Genomic DNA, 20,010 nt, shown 5'->3' with positions numbered 1-20,010 from the left:
GTATTTGAAGCAAATGTGTTTATGAACATTTGATCATTCAAATCCATACACATTCTTTGTTAGTTACAGGGCTATGCACCTCCATTTATTGATATACATCAAGAACCCCTTCAACATACAAAGAATGAAGACTATTCTGGGGGGTTCTAAACCTCAATACTTCCCAGTCGGGCCAGCATTCAACTCTAGATCTTCAAATCACTTTTTTTTTAATTGCTAAAATAATTCTGTGTGGTTCCTTTGTGTTTTTTAGCAGACTTTATTTTTAAAGTAATGTTAAGTTCACAGCAAAATAAAGCAGAATGTACAGAGATTTTCCATCTATTTCCTGCCCCAATACATGCATAGCCTCACCCACTATCAACAACTCATACCAGAGTGGTACATTTGTTACAATCAATAAACTTACATTGACACATCATTGTTATCCAGAGACCTTAGTTTACATTACGTCTCACTCTTGGAGCTGTACATTCTATCATTTTTGATGTATGTATAATGACATGTATCCACCACTGTATTTTCATACAGAATAGTTTTGCTGTCTTAAAAATCTTCTGCGCTCTGCCACCTATTCATCCCTCTCTCCCCACTAACTCCCAGCAACAACTGATATTTTTTTTACTGACTCTATAGTTCTGCCTTTTCTAAAATGACATATAGTTGAAATCATACAATATGTAGCCTTTCAGATTGACTTCTTCCACTTAGTAATATGCATTTAAGTTTCTTCCATGTCTTTTTATGATTTGATAGCTCATTTCTTTTTAGCACTGACTGGATGTACTACAGTTTATTTATCCATCCATCTACTAAAGGACATCTTGGTTGCTTCCGAGTTTTAGCAATTATTAATACTTCTGCTATAGACATCACATGCAGGTTGATATTGTTTGAATTTGTGTCCCTACCAGAATCTCATGTTGAATTGTAAACCCCAGTGTTGGAGGAAAGGCCTGGTAGGAGGTTACTGGATAACTGGGGTGAACCTACCCCTTGGTGATCTTGTGATGGTGAGTGAGTTCCATGAGATCTGGTTGTCTAATAAGTGTCTGGCAGTTTCCTTTGCATTCTCTGTTTCTCCTGGTGCCTTTGAAGAACATGCCTGCTTCCCCTTGCCTTCCATCAGGACTGTAAGTTTCCTGAGGCCTCCCCAGCCATGTTTCCTGTACAGCCTGCAGTACTGTGAGTCAATTAAACCTCTTTTCTTTATACATTTCCCAGTCTCAGGTAGTTCCTTATAGCAATGTGAGAACAAAGTAATACACAGGTTTTGGTGTAGAAATAAGTTTTTAAATCATTTGGGTAAATGCCAAAAAGGGCAATTGCTGGATCATATGATAAGAGTATGTTTAGATTAGTAACTGCCAAATAGTATTCAAAAGCTGCTGCACCATTTTGCATTTTCACAAACAACGAATGAGAGTTCTTATTGCTCACATCCTCACCAGCATTTGCTGTTGTCAGAGTTTTTGATTTTAGTCATTCTAATAGGTGTGCAGTGGTATCTCACTTTAGTTTGCAATTCCTTAATGACATTTGATATTGAGCATCTTTTCATATGCTTATTTGTCATCTGTTTATCTTCTTTGATGTGCTATCTGTTTAGCCTTTATGTTTTAAGAACAAGCCTTTCTACTCATTTTTTGTTGTTGTTGAGACAGAGTGTTGCTCTGTCGCACAGGCTGGAGTGCGGTGGCGCAATCTCAGCTCACTGCAACCTCTGCCTCCCAGGTTCAAGCGATTCTCCTGGCCCAGCCTCCCAAGTAGCTGGGACTATATGCTTGCACCACCACGTCCGGATAATTTTTTGTATTTTTTTTAATAGAGACGGGGTTTCACCATGTTGGTCAGCCTGGTCTCGAACTCCCGACCTCAGGTGATCTGCCTACCTCAGCCTCCCAAAGTGCTGGGATTACAGATGTGAGCCACTGCTCCTAGCCTTTCTATTCATTTTTTTAAATTTAGTATATGGAGAGGCAAATTCACCTACCTTTACAGTAGGATTGAAATAGATTTTCTTGCTATATTTCAAATATTTCTATCTTGAGATGAAACTGAATAATTAGGGTTACTTAGGGAAAAAAATCAAATCACTCATTTATAGTCTTTCCTTTAAACATGGAGGAAAAAATAGAACTAATATTCTTCTCAGGAAGGAACCTGAACAACAATGTACTTGAAAATAATAATGCACATTTTCCAGCTGATCCAGGACATTTGCAACCTGACTTTGACTGTCCCAGTTTCACCTCTAAAACAGTCATAGGACACAATGATTATCACCATCTCACTCTGCATGATTAATGTGGAGGACTGAGCTATTCTTTGAGTTGTCACTTTAGTTTTATGAGAGGAACCCTCACTTGTTTTGAATGCCCTTGTATATAATCCTCATCAATTTTATGGCCAAGCAAAACAGATCAAATTTACTACACATGCTCTGATTCATGAAATTATTTAAACAACTATTAGCATTGAACCAAAAAGACTATTACTTTCTAATAACAAATTCATGTCCAAATAGGTAGTAAGTCAGGGATATTTATTTTCTGAAAATTTGTTTTATCAAAAGACAGTAATATACTATTGGAAAAAGTCATGGGTAGCTCATTAAACAATGTTTTCGGAAAAAGAATGTTTTAGAATATGAAATTGGTTGTTAATGGTTCCCAGGAAGTTAATAATCAATTTATAGGCCAGGATACTAAGTGCACTAAAAGTATCATAACATAAAAAAGTAAAGATATACATAGGTAGGATATGGTCAAAATATTCTTTTTTTTTTTTTTTTTTTTTTGTTTGAGACGGAGTCTCACTCTGTTGCCCGGGCTGGAGTGCAGTGGCCGGATCTCAGCTCACTGTAAGCTCCGCCTCCCGGGTTTACGCCATTCTCCTGCCTCAGCCTCCCGAGTAGCTGGGACTACAGGCGCCAGCCACCTCGCCCGGGTAGTTTTTTGCATTTTTTAGTAGAGACGGGGTTTCACCGTATTAGCCAGGATGGTCTGGATCTCCTGACCTCGTGATCCGCCCATCTCGGCCTCCCAAAGTGCTGGGATTACAGGCTTGAGCCACCGCGCCCAGCCGGTCAAAATATTCTTAAACATCAATAATTTAGATAAAAATTAGATTTTGCAGTTGGGCGCCCTTGCTCACGCCTGTAATCCCAGTACTTTGGGAGGCCGAGGCGGGCGGATCACGAGGTCAGGAGATCGAGACCATCCTGGCTAACACAGTGAAACCCCATCTCTACTAAAAATGCAAAAAATTAGCCAGGCATGGTGGCGGGCGCCTGTAGTCCCAGCTACTCGGGAGGCTGAGGCAGGAGAATGGCGTGAACCCGGGAGGCGGAGCTTGCAGTGAGCCGAGATCAGGCCACTGCACTCCAGCCTGGGTGACACAGCGAGACCCTGTCTCAAAAAAAAAAAAAAAAAAAAAAAAAATTAGATTTTGCCACCTATTGCATTCTTATTTTTTGAGCAAAATATATATACTCATTCAGATAAAAAGCCTATGTTCTTTTTATCTTTTAACTTTAACGTTAATAACCAATATATGTACCTTTTGTTTTAATAGAATTCCTGAGTGTTTTAAAATGTTTTTGAAAAGTAAATATTTATATGATAGTTTTATAAAGTATACCATCAAGATAAAATGAATAACTTTAAAAGCAGATAAGATCCTGAAAGAAAAACAAAATCAAGTATGAATGTAATCACTAGGAAATAACTAAAAAGCAGAATTACCCACTTATCATGAATTACTAAATAAATAAAAGTTTTGGAATGTTTTTGAAACTGCAAGTAAATCAAAAGGTCATTTGGTCCATCTACCATTTGTGGATAAGTCTATAATTAAAAGTCATTCTAGACAAATAGTTGTCAATCATTCTTCTAAAAAATGCTTGGAACATTCCCTGACATCAATTCTAGGGCCCAGTGATTTATTAATTACCTCTAGAATAGTTTTCTTCTCTTTCTGCTTTTTCCTCTGATTCACCTTCTGAAGAAATTATAAATAATCTTTCATAAACTAGACCAGTGTTTATCAAACTGTAGTCCAACCCGCATTTTTACTTTAATGAAATAGGAAATACCAGAGTGCATTGGATTAGTCCATTTTTATGCTGCTAATCAAGATATACCCCAGACTGGGCAATTTACAAAAGAAAGAGGTTTAATGTGTAAACAGTTCCACGTGCCTGGGGCAGCCTCACAATCATGGCGGAAGGCAAGGAAGACTAAGTCACATCTTAAATGGATGGCAGCAGGCAGAGAGACAGCTTGTGCAGGGAAACTCCCATTTTTAAAGCCATCAGATATCGTGAGACTGATTCACTATCACAAGAACAGCACAGGAAAGACTTGACCCCATGATTCAATTATTTCCCTCTGGGTCCCTCCTGAAACATGTGGAAATTCAAAATGAGATGTGTGTGGGAACACAACCAAACCATATCACGCATTGTGCAAGGGAAAAAACTTGGTTCATGAAACTTGTTTCTGTTATTCATATATATGTATGTATGAACTAGATAATTATTTGTATACAAGTATGTGTGTGTCAGGATAAAATATATTTTTTACTAAGTATAAATGCTTAAAGAAAAACATTTGAAAAACATAGGTGTCTGTTAGAATATCGAGAATTTTTCTTTGGTCACTTTTTATTCCTTCTATAGTTGGAGAGTATTTTCTAATCACATATTTCCCCTCTGGGGGAATGATATGGTTTGTCTCTGTGTCTCTACCCAAACCTCATCTTAAATAGTAATCCCCCCATGTCACAGGAGGTACCTGGTGGGAGGTGACTGGATAATGTGGGCGGATTTCCCCCTCGCTGTTCTCAAGTTAGTGAGTTTGGTAAGTGTCTGGCAGTTTCCCCTGCATTCTTTCTCTCTCCTGCTGCCCTGTGAAGAAGGTGCCTGCTTCCCCTTCACCTTCCAACCTGATTCTAAGTTTCCTGAGGCCTCCCCAGCCATGTGGAAAGTGAGTCAATTAAACCTCTTTCCTTTATAAGTTACCTAGTCCTGAGTAGTATCTTTACAGCAGTGTGAGAACAGACTAATACAGGGACTTACAAAATTGTTATTGTTCACGCAATTTACTCCTTGTTGATTGTTCAATTTTGCTTTGGAAAAATTCATAAAATATTTTCTTAGAGACTATTTTTTTACTAAATTATATAAACCTAGATATGTACCTCTTAGAAAATGAGACTAATTTAAAACCTTTGACATACAATTTTTGGCATAACTGCTGTTTAGCCTTTACATCAATAAGAATAGCTCACGATGTCTGTGTGTATCAGTGAATTTTTAAATTGTTATTAGAATTGATGATATAAGCAGGAATCTTTTTTCTGTATGTGGTACAATTGAAACCTCAATTATGGCACAATAAATATCATTGCTTTGACATGTAATACAAAAGGCATTTAAGAAAGAATTTTTCCATATTAATTTGACACAATTTTTCATTACTAGAGGCAGCAATATCAGAACTAGGAATTAGTTTCCAGCACTGATAATATGAATCTTCCCTAAAATAAAAATTAAAGAGATAAACAGGCATGTGATAATGTTCTAAAATTCAGAACTTTCCCTAGAGAATTTTTCTTTTTAAATCAACTTTATTCATTTATAATACACATAAAGTAAAATTCCAAACATTTTAAGTGTACAGTCTGATGAATTTTGACAATGTATACACTTATGTAACCAGCACACTTTCCAGTCAATCCTTCTTCAACTATCCTATATGCATCAGTAGCACTTTTGTGCCTGGCTTCTTGTGTAGTTTACTTCTTTTCATTGCTGAACAATATTCTATTATAGGGATATATCACAGATTTTTTATCTATTCACCTATTGATAAAAATGTTGGTTGTTTCTAATTTGGGACTATTATGAATAACGCAACTATGAATATTCGTGTACAAGTCTTTTTGTGAATACATATTTTCATTTATCTTGGATAAATACTGAGGATTAGAATTGCTGGGTCACATGTTAAGGGTATGTTTAGTTCGTAAATGACTGTCAAATTATTTTCCAAAGCAGTTGTGCTATTTTATGCTAACCAATGTATAAAAGTTTATTTGCTATCTATCTTTGTCAACACTCAGTATTTTATCTTTTAATTTTAGCTATTGTATTAGCCAGGGTTCTCCAAAGAAACAGACCAATAGGAGATTAGATAGATGGTAGGTAGGTAGGTAGGTAGGTAGGTAGATAGATAGAGATAATTTTAAAACTATCTATGTTGTACGTATATTGTGTGTGTAAGTTATAAGTTATAATAAGGAATTGGTTCATGCAATTATGAAGGATGAGAAGTCCTGAGATCATGGACAGATTTTCCCGGCTGGGCATTTTATGGGTTCAGTATTAAATAAAACTTGGAAAGTTTCAAATATCTGCATAATTTTCTTCATATTTGAAAGCTTTACAACTTTCAGGTGAATGCACTGAAACATTTCAGAGTAGTTTCATTCTTTTAGGCATTAGGGATTATAAACATGACCATTTAAATTTTTCCCACAACTTTTTAATTGATATATTTTGGGGGCACATTGAGTATTTAATTTTGTGAACAAGATTTTCCATACACTGGAATTTTTCCATAAATGGGCACTTGTATGCTAAGAACTGTTCAAAGTGCCTGATGATTTTTAAATTATTTAATCATTTAATCATTATAACCATAGGATGTAGTTACCAATACTACCCCTATTTTACAACTGTCTGTGGCACAGAGAGAAATGAATAACTTGTTCAGGTTTGCACAGCTTGTAAGTAAAAGAGCTGGGAAAAGAATCCAAACAGAATACTGGTTCTTCTTGGGTTCTATTGTAATTCTAATCCAATTCTGGATTTTCAAAAATCATCTTTGATTAATATACCTGAGGCTTAATGTGTAATATATTTGGTCTTTGTCCTAAGTTCTACAGAGGTCTTTGTTCCAATCTGCATTCTTGACCACTGTGCTATATTACCTCTCTATAGAGTGATATGTTTTCTCTTCCTATGGGGTTTTAATTTCTGAAATTAAAAAATGGCTAATATGAGACATTTGTGAATACATATTTTCATTTATCTTGGATAAATACTGAGGATTAGAATTGCTCACATGTTAAGGGTATGTTTACTTCGTAAATGACTGTCAAATTATTTTCCAAAGCAGTTGTGCTATTTTATGCTAACCAATGTATAAAAGGTTATTTGCTATCTATCTTTGTCAACACTCAGTATTTTATCTTTTAATTTATCATGCACCTAGCTGGGTGCATGATAGGCCTTGGGAAGGGGCCCATAAGATCCTCACATTTTTTTTTATTATACCCTTATAGGAAAACATTCACTTTTCCCAAAGCAAAATAGATACACTATCATTTAGACACTATAATTTCTAGATATTGTAGAAATAGAAGAAAAATCAAAAAGCTATTTTTCTTACTCTGTACTCACTACTCACACACTCAATACCACACTTCTGGCTCCAGATGTATGGGATTTCTTTCTCATACACACTGTGTGAGAAAACAATCAATACTGCAGTAGACTCTCCAGAGACACCATCTGGCTGTCCTTTAATTCCATTCTGACACTACCTACCTGGAGATGATGTCAAATCCTGCAGGTTGCGAGCTCAATCCCACAAGTTTATGTCCCACTTCAGATATCAGTTGAAAGCCCCAGGTTGTTACCTATGCTTCTGAATGACCACTGGGTTCTCACAACCCCCTCCTCAGGGCTTGATTAATTTGCAAGAGTGGTTCATAACACTTTATTTACATTTATTATAAAGAATATTACAGGCCAGGTGTGGTAGTTTACGCCTGTAATCCCAGCACTTTGGGAGGCGGAGGCGGGTGGATCACCTGAGGTCAGGCGTTTGAGACCAGCCTGATCAACATGGTGAAACCCTTTCTGTACTAAAAATACAAAAATTAGCTGGGGGTAGTGGTGCACGCCTGTAGTCCCAGCCACTCAGGAGGCTACTCAATCGCTTGAACCCAGGAGGCTGAGGTTGCAGTGAACCGAGATCGTGCCGTTGCACTCCAGCCTGGGCGACGGAGAGAGATTCGTCTTAAAGAAGAAAAAAAAAAAAGAGGTAGCCGCCCGCTGCCAGTCACTTCAGCTGTGAAGCGCTCTAGGAGCTCTCTGGGTGTAGTCCCGCCTGCCGGGCAGAGCCCCGCGGGTTGCTGCCCACACTACTGTGAAGAAGCAGTTCAACCTCATGAAGCAGGTGGCCAACCTGACTATGGGTGGCCTTTCAACCTAGCTCCTGCACCTAGCAGAGCCTTTCAACCCAGCTCCTGCACGCAGCGGAGGTGCAGATGAGAGCAAAGCCTCTGCAGCAGCATTTGACAGATGATGCCCCAATCCATCAGGTCCAAGTCCAACCAGGCTCCTAAGAAACACAGCAGAGGAGCAGGAATTGGCATCTGCTCCTCTGAAACCTGAAGACTGGGTCTGCTGAGAACATCAGAGAAAGACTGTCCGTGCCATCCACACTATAGCAAAACTTCAGGACCATGAACTTTGGGTTCATAATCTCACAACTGAAAAGGGTCCCTCCACACTCTTGGAACTGTACACCCATTGGAACCCTTAAGGCAAAGCTAACCAGGGAAGTTTCTCCCCAGAAGAAAATGGTATCCTTAATGTGAACAGCTTTTCCTAAGATCACAGATCGAGACTTCTCTACTATCATGAGACTCTTGTTTTTGAATATTTTTCCTTGCTTATGCCTCTGTGAACAACAGAAATGGAAAAGGGGTCTGTAGTGTGCACTTCTGGGGCACACTTTTATTTGTGAAGGATTTTGCAGCCAGCTTTATATATGGATAATCTTATACTCTGATAGATAAAAGATGAAGGCCCAACGTAGGTGAGAAACTTTAATGGTACATGCATGGCCTCATAATCGGTCAGAAACAGAATATTGGTTCATGTCTCTTAACCCACATCATGGGTTAAAGAGAACATTGCTAAGAGGTTTTCACTCTTCTAGAAGGGCATCGTTTGTTAGGTCCTTTTTCCATGATTTGGAGTAAAAGAAGCAATGATTGGAAATGTATCCCTCATGATAGGCTCTACAGCAGATTCCACTGTAAAGCCTACAGTTACATAACAGACTTAAAATTCTCTTGTGAAAGTTATGGTAGAATTGGCTGAACAGAGAAGTACCCGTGCAGCTGCTGGCACATGTAGCATGTGAAGAAATACATCAGATGAAGAGTAGAGGGCTTCCATGGTTGGGAATTAACAAAGTGATTGCTTCGTTTAGTGAGTAGAGTCTTTATCTAGCTCACTCTTTGATCTATTTGATTTCAGATGGTTTGGTTTATGCGGATCCTGGGTAAGGAGAATACTCCACACTTGGTGTTATCTTTCTAATAGGCATTATAATAGTCTCCCTGGTGTACTGTATTCTCTCAAAGGTTTTAAGTACTTCCATGCAGCCATCTCCAGAATATCAAATGGTCTCTCTTCAACTGAATGACAAGAGATGAAAGAAAGGTGTGACCATGAGGACACCATAACCTATGAATGACTTGCTGAGACCAGAAATACAAAATCATGGTAACTGAGAGTAGCACAGAGGCTCTAAGTTTTGGTCACATTCTTACCTAAATGAGAAACTGACCAAAAGGGAAATTTTTTAAAACAAAATTATGGGAGGCCAGTGTTTTGGACTGAGTTCATGAGCTGGTCCCCAACAGACCAAACAAAACCAAAATGGAGTCCCTCATGCTAAGACTTTAAGGAAACACATAGATCCTAGAACAGACCATGGACCAAGTTTTGTTTTTCTTCCTCAAATCTCCATAACAAACATTCCTAACAGCATAGGTATCCACCCTGTGAGGTTCCCATTAAATCTTTCAACCAAATTCATTTCGTCTCACCTAGAGACCATCAAGCTTCAGGACATGCTACAAGGGTTCCAGCCAGTTCCAGGTGGAGACACTACCCCTGGCCATCAAGGAGCTACCCTTCCTCCATGAGACACAGCAGGGCAAAAGTTTCATGATCTCCAGTAGGTTGGGACTACATCCCAAGCCCGCATGAAGCAGTTACAGAAGAAAGACCATCAGTCTCTCCACCTGCCATAAAGATTTATTGGAATCCCATCTTTCAGGGAGGAAATGAGGCAGGAGAACAAGACTTAGAGGCAGGGAACCTAAGGACTTCCCAGAACTAAATCAAATGGAAACACGTCAGCTATGACAGGAAATATCCTCTCCATTTACATAGGGTGTACCAGAGTAAATGACTTTGTAACTTTGCCCTCTTCATTTATGTAGGATGTACACCAAGTAACCAGTGGAAACCTCTAAAGGGTATTTAAACCCCAGAAAACTCTGTAACTTGGCCCTTGAGCCACTTGCTTGGGCCCACTTCTACCCTGTGGCATGTGCTTTCATTTTCAATAAATCTCTGCTTTTGTTGCTTTGCTCTTTCAAAAAAAAAAGAACATTACAAAGGAAACAGGTGAACAGCAGATGGAAGAGATGCACTGGGCAAGGCATGTGGGAAGAGGTGTGCAGCTTCCATGCCTTCTCTGGGCATGCTACCTTCTAGGAACCTCCACATGTTCAATTATCCAGAACCTCCTCAAATCTCATCCAAGCATTTTTATAGAGCTTTATCTTTGGCCCTATCCCTCCTTTCCCCACCCTGTCACCTCATTAGTATAAACTCAGGTGTGACCAAAAGGTCTTGAAACAAAAGACACTTTTATTACTCAGGAAATTCCAAGAGTTTTAGGAAATTTGTACAAGAACCAAATATTATAACAAAAGATGCTGCTGTCACTCTTATCACTCAAAAAACAACAAGGGTTTAGAAGGTCTATATCAGGAAACCAGGACAAAACCCATACACAGTTCACATTAAACCACAGGTACGTTAATCAAAGATTATTTTTTGAAAATCCAGAATTAGCATCAGACAAACAATAATTCAAAAAATTTGGAGGGGCTTCCAGATGGCTAACTGAAGGCATCTGGTACTCACCTCCTCCACAAAGAAGAACTGAAATAGCAAGCAGATAATCACACTTCAAATAGATCATCTAAGAGAGAATACTGGAATTCAACAGAAAAGTGACGGGAAACATCTAAGTAGGAAGGAGAGGAAAGCGAGGCAGCCTTCTGGGCCACGATCAGCTGGGAGCCTGGAGGGGCTCCTGAATGCAGAGAAAGGGTAAGTGAAATACCCCCTGCAGTTCACATCTCCACTGTGAACTCCTGTAATCCTAGCCATAGGAGACCCCTTCAGCCCTCACAGGCCCTGAGACTGTATAGCGATCTGCCTGGAAACAGAGCAACTGCATTGCTGCAGAGAGGAGGCTCACACTGGGTCCCACCCTATGCCCAGTCCTAAGCAACTACAGCAAGGCACCATATTGAGAACCCAGTCCCCACCAGACTGCTTCCTGCCCAGAAGCCCAACAGCCCCTGCCTGTACACATCTTTGGAGCCCCATTGACATAACCCACCCACTAGCACTGCTGCATTAGGGCTGAAACACAAGTCATTGGCAAAGACCCCACTCCCCCCAGCAGCAAAGTTGCTGTGCATTTTCACAGACCTGAACATAAACTCTCCCACCTTCAGCTGCCACCACTGTGGGCTGCTGCTACCAAGGCCAAAGTGCTAGCAAAGAGGGCGCTCCCCAGCTACCTGTATGACTGCTGCCACTGAAAGCAGACTGAAGCAGAGCCCCAAGTAGCAGGCTGAAGCAGAGCCACTGCCACACACAACCAAAGCACTCCACTGAGGCCTTAGGGATCACCCAACCCCTGCCTACCACAGCCAAAGACTGCATGCACCACTGTGGGATTTGAGGACAGGTCCACCCAGTCTGGCTCTATCCCCTGTCCCCTAGTGCATGGGATTACTGTCTGAAGGCCTGGAGGCCGCCCAGCCCAATCCACCACCATTGGCACCTCAGCACTTATCCCGGGGGCCTGAGGTCAGGCCTACCTAACTTGCCACTACAACCACAGTTGGCACCCACCCACATATACCACCTGTGAGCCTGGAAACTGGCTTGTCAAGCCTATTGCAGCCACCACCAACATTAGCACAAACCACTTGAAAGCCAGAATGTTGTCCTGCCAATGCTACTGCCATCACCCATGCCATGCTGACTGCCCTCAGGACTGAAAACATGCCCACCTGGTCAGCCCACTGCTGCCACTTCCAGTACCTGAGCAAGCTGCCTGGAGGCCTAAGAATTGGCCTGCCTGGACTTGCTAACACCAGTGCCATGTACACTGCCTTGGGGCCCAAGGACAAGTACACTTGGCCTACAGCTGCCACTATTAGGCTCAAAGATAGGTCCACCTAGCATTTCCATTCCCAGCAAAACTTCACCACGGCCTCCACCAATAACCACGCCATAAACCACTAGGAAAATTAGATACCACTGACATTGAAGAAATCATGCAGAGACTACACTACTGCACACACCCAGAATCAAAGCCAAAGTGCTCTACCCAACCAATACCATAGATACATCTTCAGAAAAAAATTCTCTCCTAAGAAAGCAAATTCAACAGGTTAGAAGAAGCAACTGTAATACCAGATGTGCAGATACATGAAAAAGCAAGGAAATATGACACCTCCCAAAAAACACAATAATTATCATAAAAGATATGCATAAAATCCTGGAAAAGAATTCAAAATAATGATACTAAAGAAGCTAAATGAAATATAAGAGAATACAGAAAAACCATACAAAAAATCAGGAAAACAATTCATGGTATGAATGAGAAATTTACCCAAGAAATAGATATCATTAAAAAAAATCAAACAGAAATTCTAGAACTGAATAATTTATTAAATGAAATATAAAACACATTTGAAAATTTCAGTAATAGACTAGATGAAGCAGTAGGAAAAAAAACAGAAATTCTAGAACTGAATAATTTATTAAATGAAATATAAAATACATTTGAAAGCTTCAATAATAGACTAGATCAAGCAGAAGAAAAAACAACAGAATTTAAAGATGGTCTTCTGAAATAAGCCAGTCAGACAAAAATAAATAACTTAAAAATAAAGAATTAAAAAGAATGAACAAAGCCTACATGACAAACAGGACACCATAAAACAGGCAAATATTTGAATTTTCAATGTCTCACAAAGCAAAGAGAAAACAAAAGGGATAGAAAATGTATTTAACAAAATAATAGCTGAAGACTACCCAAGTTTAGCAAGAGATTTAGACATCCAGGTAGGGGAAGCTCAGAGATCTCCAATTAAATACAACTCAAAAAGATCTCCTCCATGGTACATTATAGTCAAATTGTCAAAAGGAAAATACATATAGAGAATTCTAAAAACAACAAGAGAAAAGTGTGTTATTACTTATAAGGGACCTCCCATCACAGTAACAGTGCATCTCTCAGCAGAAATCTGACAGGCCACGAGAGAATGGATTAATATATTTAAAGTGCTGGAAAAAAAAAAAAAACCAAACCTGACAGTCACTGATAGTATACCCAGCAACATTATCCTTCATAAATAAAGAAGAAATAAAGTCTTTCCAAGACAAGCAAAAGCTGAGGAAATTCATCACCCCTATATCAGTCCTTCAAGAAATGCTTAGTGGAACCCTACGTCTGAAAAAAAAAAGGGTGATATCTACCATCATGCAAACACATGAAAGTATAAAATCCACTGGTACAGCAGAAATAAGAAAAAGAAATAAGAAATAAGAAAAAGAAAGGACATAAACGTTCCCAGTACAGAAAATCACCAAGCCACTGTGATAAATAAGAGAGAAAGACAGGAACAAAGGATATACAAAACAGCCAGAAATCAATTAGTAAAATGACAGGAATAAGCTCTCACATAACCATATTAACCTTGAATTTAAACAGTTTAAACTTTCTACTTAAAAGATGTAGACTGGCTGAATGAATTTTTTAAAATATGACTCAACTGTATGCTGCCTACAAGAAACATCTCACCTGTGAAGACACACATAGACTGAAAATAAAGGGACAGAAAAAGATATTTCATACAAATGGAAACCAAAAGTGAGCAGGAGTAGCTATATTTATATAAGATGTATTAGTCCATTCTCACACTGCTATGAAGAAATACCCAAGACTGAGTAATTTATATAGGAAAGAGATTTAATTGACTCATGGTTCCACATTGCTGGGGAGACCTCAGGAAACTTAGAGTCATAGTGGAAGGCAAAGGAGAAGCAGTCACCTTCTTCACAGGGCAGCACCATGGAGTGAGTGCAAGCAGGGGAAATGCCAGATGCTTATAAAACCATCAGATCTCGTGAGAACTGACTCACTATCACAAGAACAGCATTAGGGAAACTGCCCCATTGATCCAATTACCTCCACCTGGTCCCACCCTTGACATCTGGGGATTATGGAGATTACAGTTCAAGGTGAGAATTGGGTGGGGACACAGCGCCAAACCATACAATTAGATAAAACAGACTTTATGTCAACAACAGTAGAAAGAGACAAAGAAGAGATAACAGAAGGTTGGTTAATAAATAATGAGCATACAATTAGAAGCAATAAGTTCTAATGCTCAATAGCAGAGTAGTGTGACCACAGTTAACAACAATGTATTGTATTAGCTATTAGCTAGAAAAGGGGACTTGAAATGTTCCCAACACACAGAAATTATTAATACTCAAAATGATGGATATCCCAAATACCCTGATTTGATCATTATACAATATGCATGTAACAAATTATGGCCAAGCATGGTGGTTCCTGTCTGTAATCCCAGCACTTTGGGAGGTCAAGCTGGGAGGATCACTGAGCCTAGGAGTTTGAGACCAGCCTGGACAACATAGCGAGACCTTGTCTCTACAAAAAAATACAAGAACTAGCAGGCATGATGGCATATGCCTATAGTCCAAGCTACTCAGGAGGCTGAGGCAGGAGGATCTCTTGAGCCCAGGAGGTCAAGGCTACAGTGAGCCAAGATCATGCCACTGCATTCCAGCCTGGGTGACAGAGTGAGATCCTGTCTCAGGGAAAAAAAAAAATCATCACATGTATTCCATAAATATGTACAAATATTTGTATCAATAAAATTAACCCAAAAAAAGTGACATCATCAATGATCTAATCTCATCAATTTTAGGGTCTTTTTTTCTGTTCAACATTTTTTATAGAATTTTATAACCCCTAAACAATCAACTTCCATATAACTAGACAGGAAACCACCTTATACTTAACTAGTAGGTATCATAAATTCTGTTCTCTATATCTGATTTTGATGAAGAGACTTGTCTGATTGCCATTCTCTATATGATAACTTCATATACCTGAAGTTGGTAATTAAGTTTCTCCTGAAGCCTTAATAATTATGAGTCTTGAAACTTCCTTTATAAACTCCAATTCCCAAACTTTTAGTCAGTTACTTTGTTATGGGTTCTTGCCAAGTTATCCTCACTTTTTCATGTCTTTTAAAAATTGTTGAGATCCAAATTGGACATATTCCACTATTTATTATTAAAATGTTTTTATTATTTTATCCCTCCCCCTTGTGAGTATTGGTTTTAGAGTCAGGAAACTTAGTATCTACTCCCCTTGTTTCAATGTATTAGCTGTTTTGTATTGGGTAAGTCATCTAATTTATCTTTATCCTAGTTTGCTTATATGTAGGTCATACGAATTGGACTAGAATATATTTCTTGTCTCAAGATGGTATAATTTTCTGATTTCCTTCAGTGAAACACTAACTTTTCATGGATATCTGTGTATAGCTAAATTTTTTGCATTCCCTTTTGAAAGCTTTTTTTTCTTCACAAAGCAGATTATTCTTCATTTATCCCCAGAGAGCTCAGTGTACTTATTTTTTCAGCTTGTCAAAGTTGTTCAGAATTATAGTTTTCCATTAGGTGAGGGATTCACTTAAAATATCTGTCCTTCAATTGCAACATGCAGTATCTGGGGTCGGGGAGGACTAAAATATTTCTATGTGTATTTCTATGTGTATGAATCAGTTTCAAAAAATTTTACAAGATAAACTAGTATGTCAACACTTAGTCTCATAAAGGAAAGGTTTATTAGGAGAAGAAATAGGTCAAAAGGTTAGATTAATCAATCTTTCCTCTTCAATTTTCTCCTCTTTCGATAATATTTATTTAACATCCTCTTTTACTGAGTGAGGTGCTGTGCCAATAAAGCATAACAGATGTATTTCTTATCCTTGAAGAACTCAGATCCAAAAATAGGTACCACTGAAGTAAGGAAAAGGGTAAGAAACAGACCTAAAATATGCAGAGAACAGATGACTCTTTTAAAGTATACTTACTTTAACCAATATCTGCTGATTGGACTCTAGCACTAAAAGGGTCTTCATCTCCACAGCTGACCGACCTCACGGACTTGGGCAATAATAGCTTCTGCCTCACTCAGCTCCATATGACTTTCAGGAAAGATCTTTTCTGGAAATAGACACTATTTTTACTCTTTTACCGCTACTGTTTTCTCACACCTATCTCCTCTCTATTTCCTTTTTTATCCTCCTCCCCCTGCACCCTCCCCAATATACTTACTACCCTACTTTGTATATAGATAATCCAGTTCAAGTACTTCATGTACAGTCAGCCCCATACTCTGCTTGCCAACTGAGTTTCCAAAATCAGTATCAACTTTTTTCTTAAAATTACTCTCAGGTTGGGGGCAGGGGGAGGGAGCGCATTAGGACAAATATCTAATGCATGCATGGCTTAAAACCTCAATGACGGGTTGACAGGTGCAGCAAACCACCATGGCACATGCATATCTACGTAACAAACCTGCATGCTCTGCACATGTATCCCAGAACTTAAATTTAAAAAAAAAAAAGAAAAAAAATTACTCTGAAATTCTTTCTTCCTATGATAAAGGTGTTCTGAGAAATAATAATATCATTCAAATGTAGCATCTTTCTGTAAGGAGGCTGAGAGTTACTAGTTGCTGGAGTGAGGTATAGATATTCTTAACTTGCAGTCACACAGTGGAAGAAGGTCATGGAAACTACAAAGGAAGAGTTGGATAGTTCCTGGTAGGACTGAAATAGAAAGAGATAAACCTTAGAAATATTCCAGCAATATTTGAGAAAACGCAGTGTCCTAACGGGTAGATGCAATGGAGGAAAGGAAGGGTAGAATAAGCAGTCTGGGGATATCCTGATGTTGTCATTTGTAACTCTAGATAAGGAACTGGACAGTTAAAGAGAAATAGCAACAGACGAACTTTAATGAGAGGGATTTGATGGTTAAATTATTAGTCACTAACTCACTCTCGATGCAAACATATAAACATCCAGCCTTCTTTCCTTTTTAAAATATGGCTAATGGTGCTCCCCTTCTGAGGGAACATCAAAATAACAATAAAAATCATTGAAAAGTTACTAGTAAAATGTTCCTTAAATAATATCTTTTCTCTCCTGAATTTTTTCCAAGCTTTATTCAATTTTTTATAGATTTACTTTAACATGTGTTTTTTAACTCAGGCAGAATATAGCTATCCTATTTAGATACCTAAAGAATTTTTTCCTTTGTCAATTGAAAAATATTATTCATGCCTATAAAGTTCTAATAGTGATCTTCATAATGTAAAATAGGATATGTGCTTTTCTTCTTTTTCAAATAAAATGATATACGAGGGAAAACTAGTCATGAAAATGACAGTGAACACAAACATGATAATGGGGAGATGCTGAATCAGGTAAACCACAATATTCAATATAAACCAAATCATTTAAGAATTCCTTTTCCAGAAACGGATGCATTTACATTGCTATTTAGGTGCTCTTACACATTGCTGTTTATAGGGTATGGTTTAAATCCACTGTTCATTTAGTAACAGTTCAGTTGCTAAGGGTGTTATTAATGAACAAGGTATAATTTGAGCCATTTATTTAAGACATGCAAGTACTTCCAAGCAAGGAAAAAGGATCTTCCTCTCTGCAGGGGTCCATATGTAGAAAAACACTGATTTTATGTGGATTCTGGTGACAATGTTAGAGTCAATAAAAGTTTAAAGTTAAACACCTAATGGGATTTTTTTAATTCAGTGGAAATAAAATTCAGTGCAGTTGTGTTTACAGGCTTTTCCTTTTTTGCTTGGTGTTTAAAAAAATGCTTCTAAAAGAGCTGAATGTTTTATTGATTTGCCAACTCAACAATTTTTTACTATGTATAAAATAATTGCTAGGTGTTTCAGCAAATTCTAGTTGTAAAAGTGACTGGAGTCAACATTATTTGGTAAATCACTATAATTCCTTATTAAACATTTTTCATATTTCAATTAACTTTTTTCCTCCACTAAGTACTAAACGATGAAATAAATGTACAGTTAGAAATAGTTTTGTCATGCCTGAACATTACTATTTTATAAAGCACAATCATTTTTGGATACATAAGCTGGCAGTAAAATAATTGCATTTTGTTGTAATTGATGCTTAATTCTCTTTAAGACCATTATTAACCTCCTTTAGAGATAAGCCAGAAAATATCTTCATATATTTAGCACTTTTCTGACACCAAGCAGTTCATTATTGTCCTAGAGGGGTAGAGGGGTGACAAGGCCCCCCAAAATGTAATTCTAGGACAGACAGTCCCAATGGTCATAGAGGATGAATATCTTAAACCATTTAATAAAACTTCTATGGAAGAAGAAAATGCTACTGAGTATCGTCATCATTTTGTAACAGCGGAGGTGGGTTTCAGACATGCTCCTTTCCTGTGTGCAAATGTGGAACATCTGTGGGAGCAAATGCCTGTGCAGGCTGTGCAAACAAAAATAGAAGGATTTCCATTTTGAAATCTCCTTCCCGGATATTGTTGGAGATGAAAAGAAAAGCAGACCAGATCCTTTTTATGGCATTTTAAGTTCGTATTTACAGTTGCTACAAAAGATAATTGTTTGCCCATTGTTTCAAGACAATGATCCTATTGATGATTTTTTAATGTCCCCAAGCATGAATCACCTAAGTAGATAAAAGCAGTGATGCTTTTAGCAAAGACATAGATTATATTACCTTCTGCTTAGTTCAAAGTCTCCATGATCACAGACCAGAAAGTAATTTGGAAAGGACGAATTCTACTCTCTTTCTGCTAACATAGTTAAGACTGCCATTCCAGCTGGGCATGGTGCCTCATGCTTGTAATCCCAGCACTTTGGGAGGCCAAGGCAGAAGGATTGCTTAAGGCCAGAAGATTGAGGCTGCAGTGAGCTATAATCATGCCACTGCAGTCTAGCCTGGGCAACAGAGCAAGACTCTGTCTCAAAAAAAAAAAAAAAAAAAAAAAAGACTATCATTCCAGACTACTTTAAAAAACTCACTTGACTTTATTCAAGTAATAATTAGAATATGTCAGTTAGATTTGGGTCATAACAACCTTGTTTGGTTATCACAATCCTAGACTAATTCCCTTAGTCACACCAAGTTAATTTAGACTAAATATTGAAAACAATGGAGGAAAGTACTAACTATAGCATTTAGAATAATTCCATTTTTTTTTCTTCTCTCAGGTGTTTATGAACCAAAGAATATATCATATGTTGGGGTTAGAAAATTGTACATTACACAGTAATTCCACATAAGAATCAGAAGTCTGCAAATGTTCTTTTGGTCATTCTGGTGGAAGATAGATATATTAAATTATTCTACAATTGCCAGCTGACTGTCTCTTAAGTCCTGCTATGTTCTATTCACCATATCATGTAAAATAAACATCCTTGTTTTTGGCATTTAGCAGATAATTATTGGGGGCTTCCTTTATCACTGAGATGTAATCCCCACATGTCAAGGAAGGGAGGTGATTGGATCATGAGAGAGGTTTCCCCCAGGCTTTTCTCATGATAGTGAGTGAGTTCTCACAAGTACTGACGGTTTTATGAGCGTCTAGCATTTCCCATACTTGCCACCATGTGAAGAAGGTCCATGCTTCCTCTTCATCATCTGTCATGATTGCAAGTTTAGGCCTCCTCAGCCACGTGGAACTGTGAGTCA

Source organism: Trachypithecus francoisi, unplaced genomic scaffold, assembly GCF_009764315.1.
Source record: "Trachypithecus francoisi isolate TF-2019V2 unplaced genomic scaffold, Tfra_2.0 Lachesis_group13, whole genome shotgun sequence".
Lineage (NCBI taxonomy): Eukaryota > Metazoa > Chordata > Mammalia > Primates > Cercopithecidae > Trachypithecus > Trachypithecus francoisi.
This window is presented reverse-complemented; position numbering follows the sequence as displayed.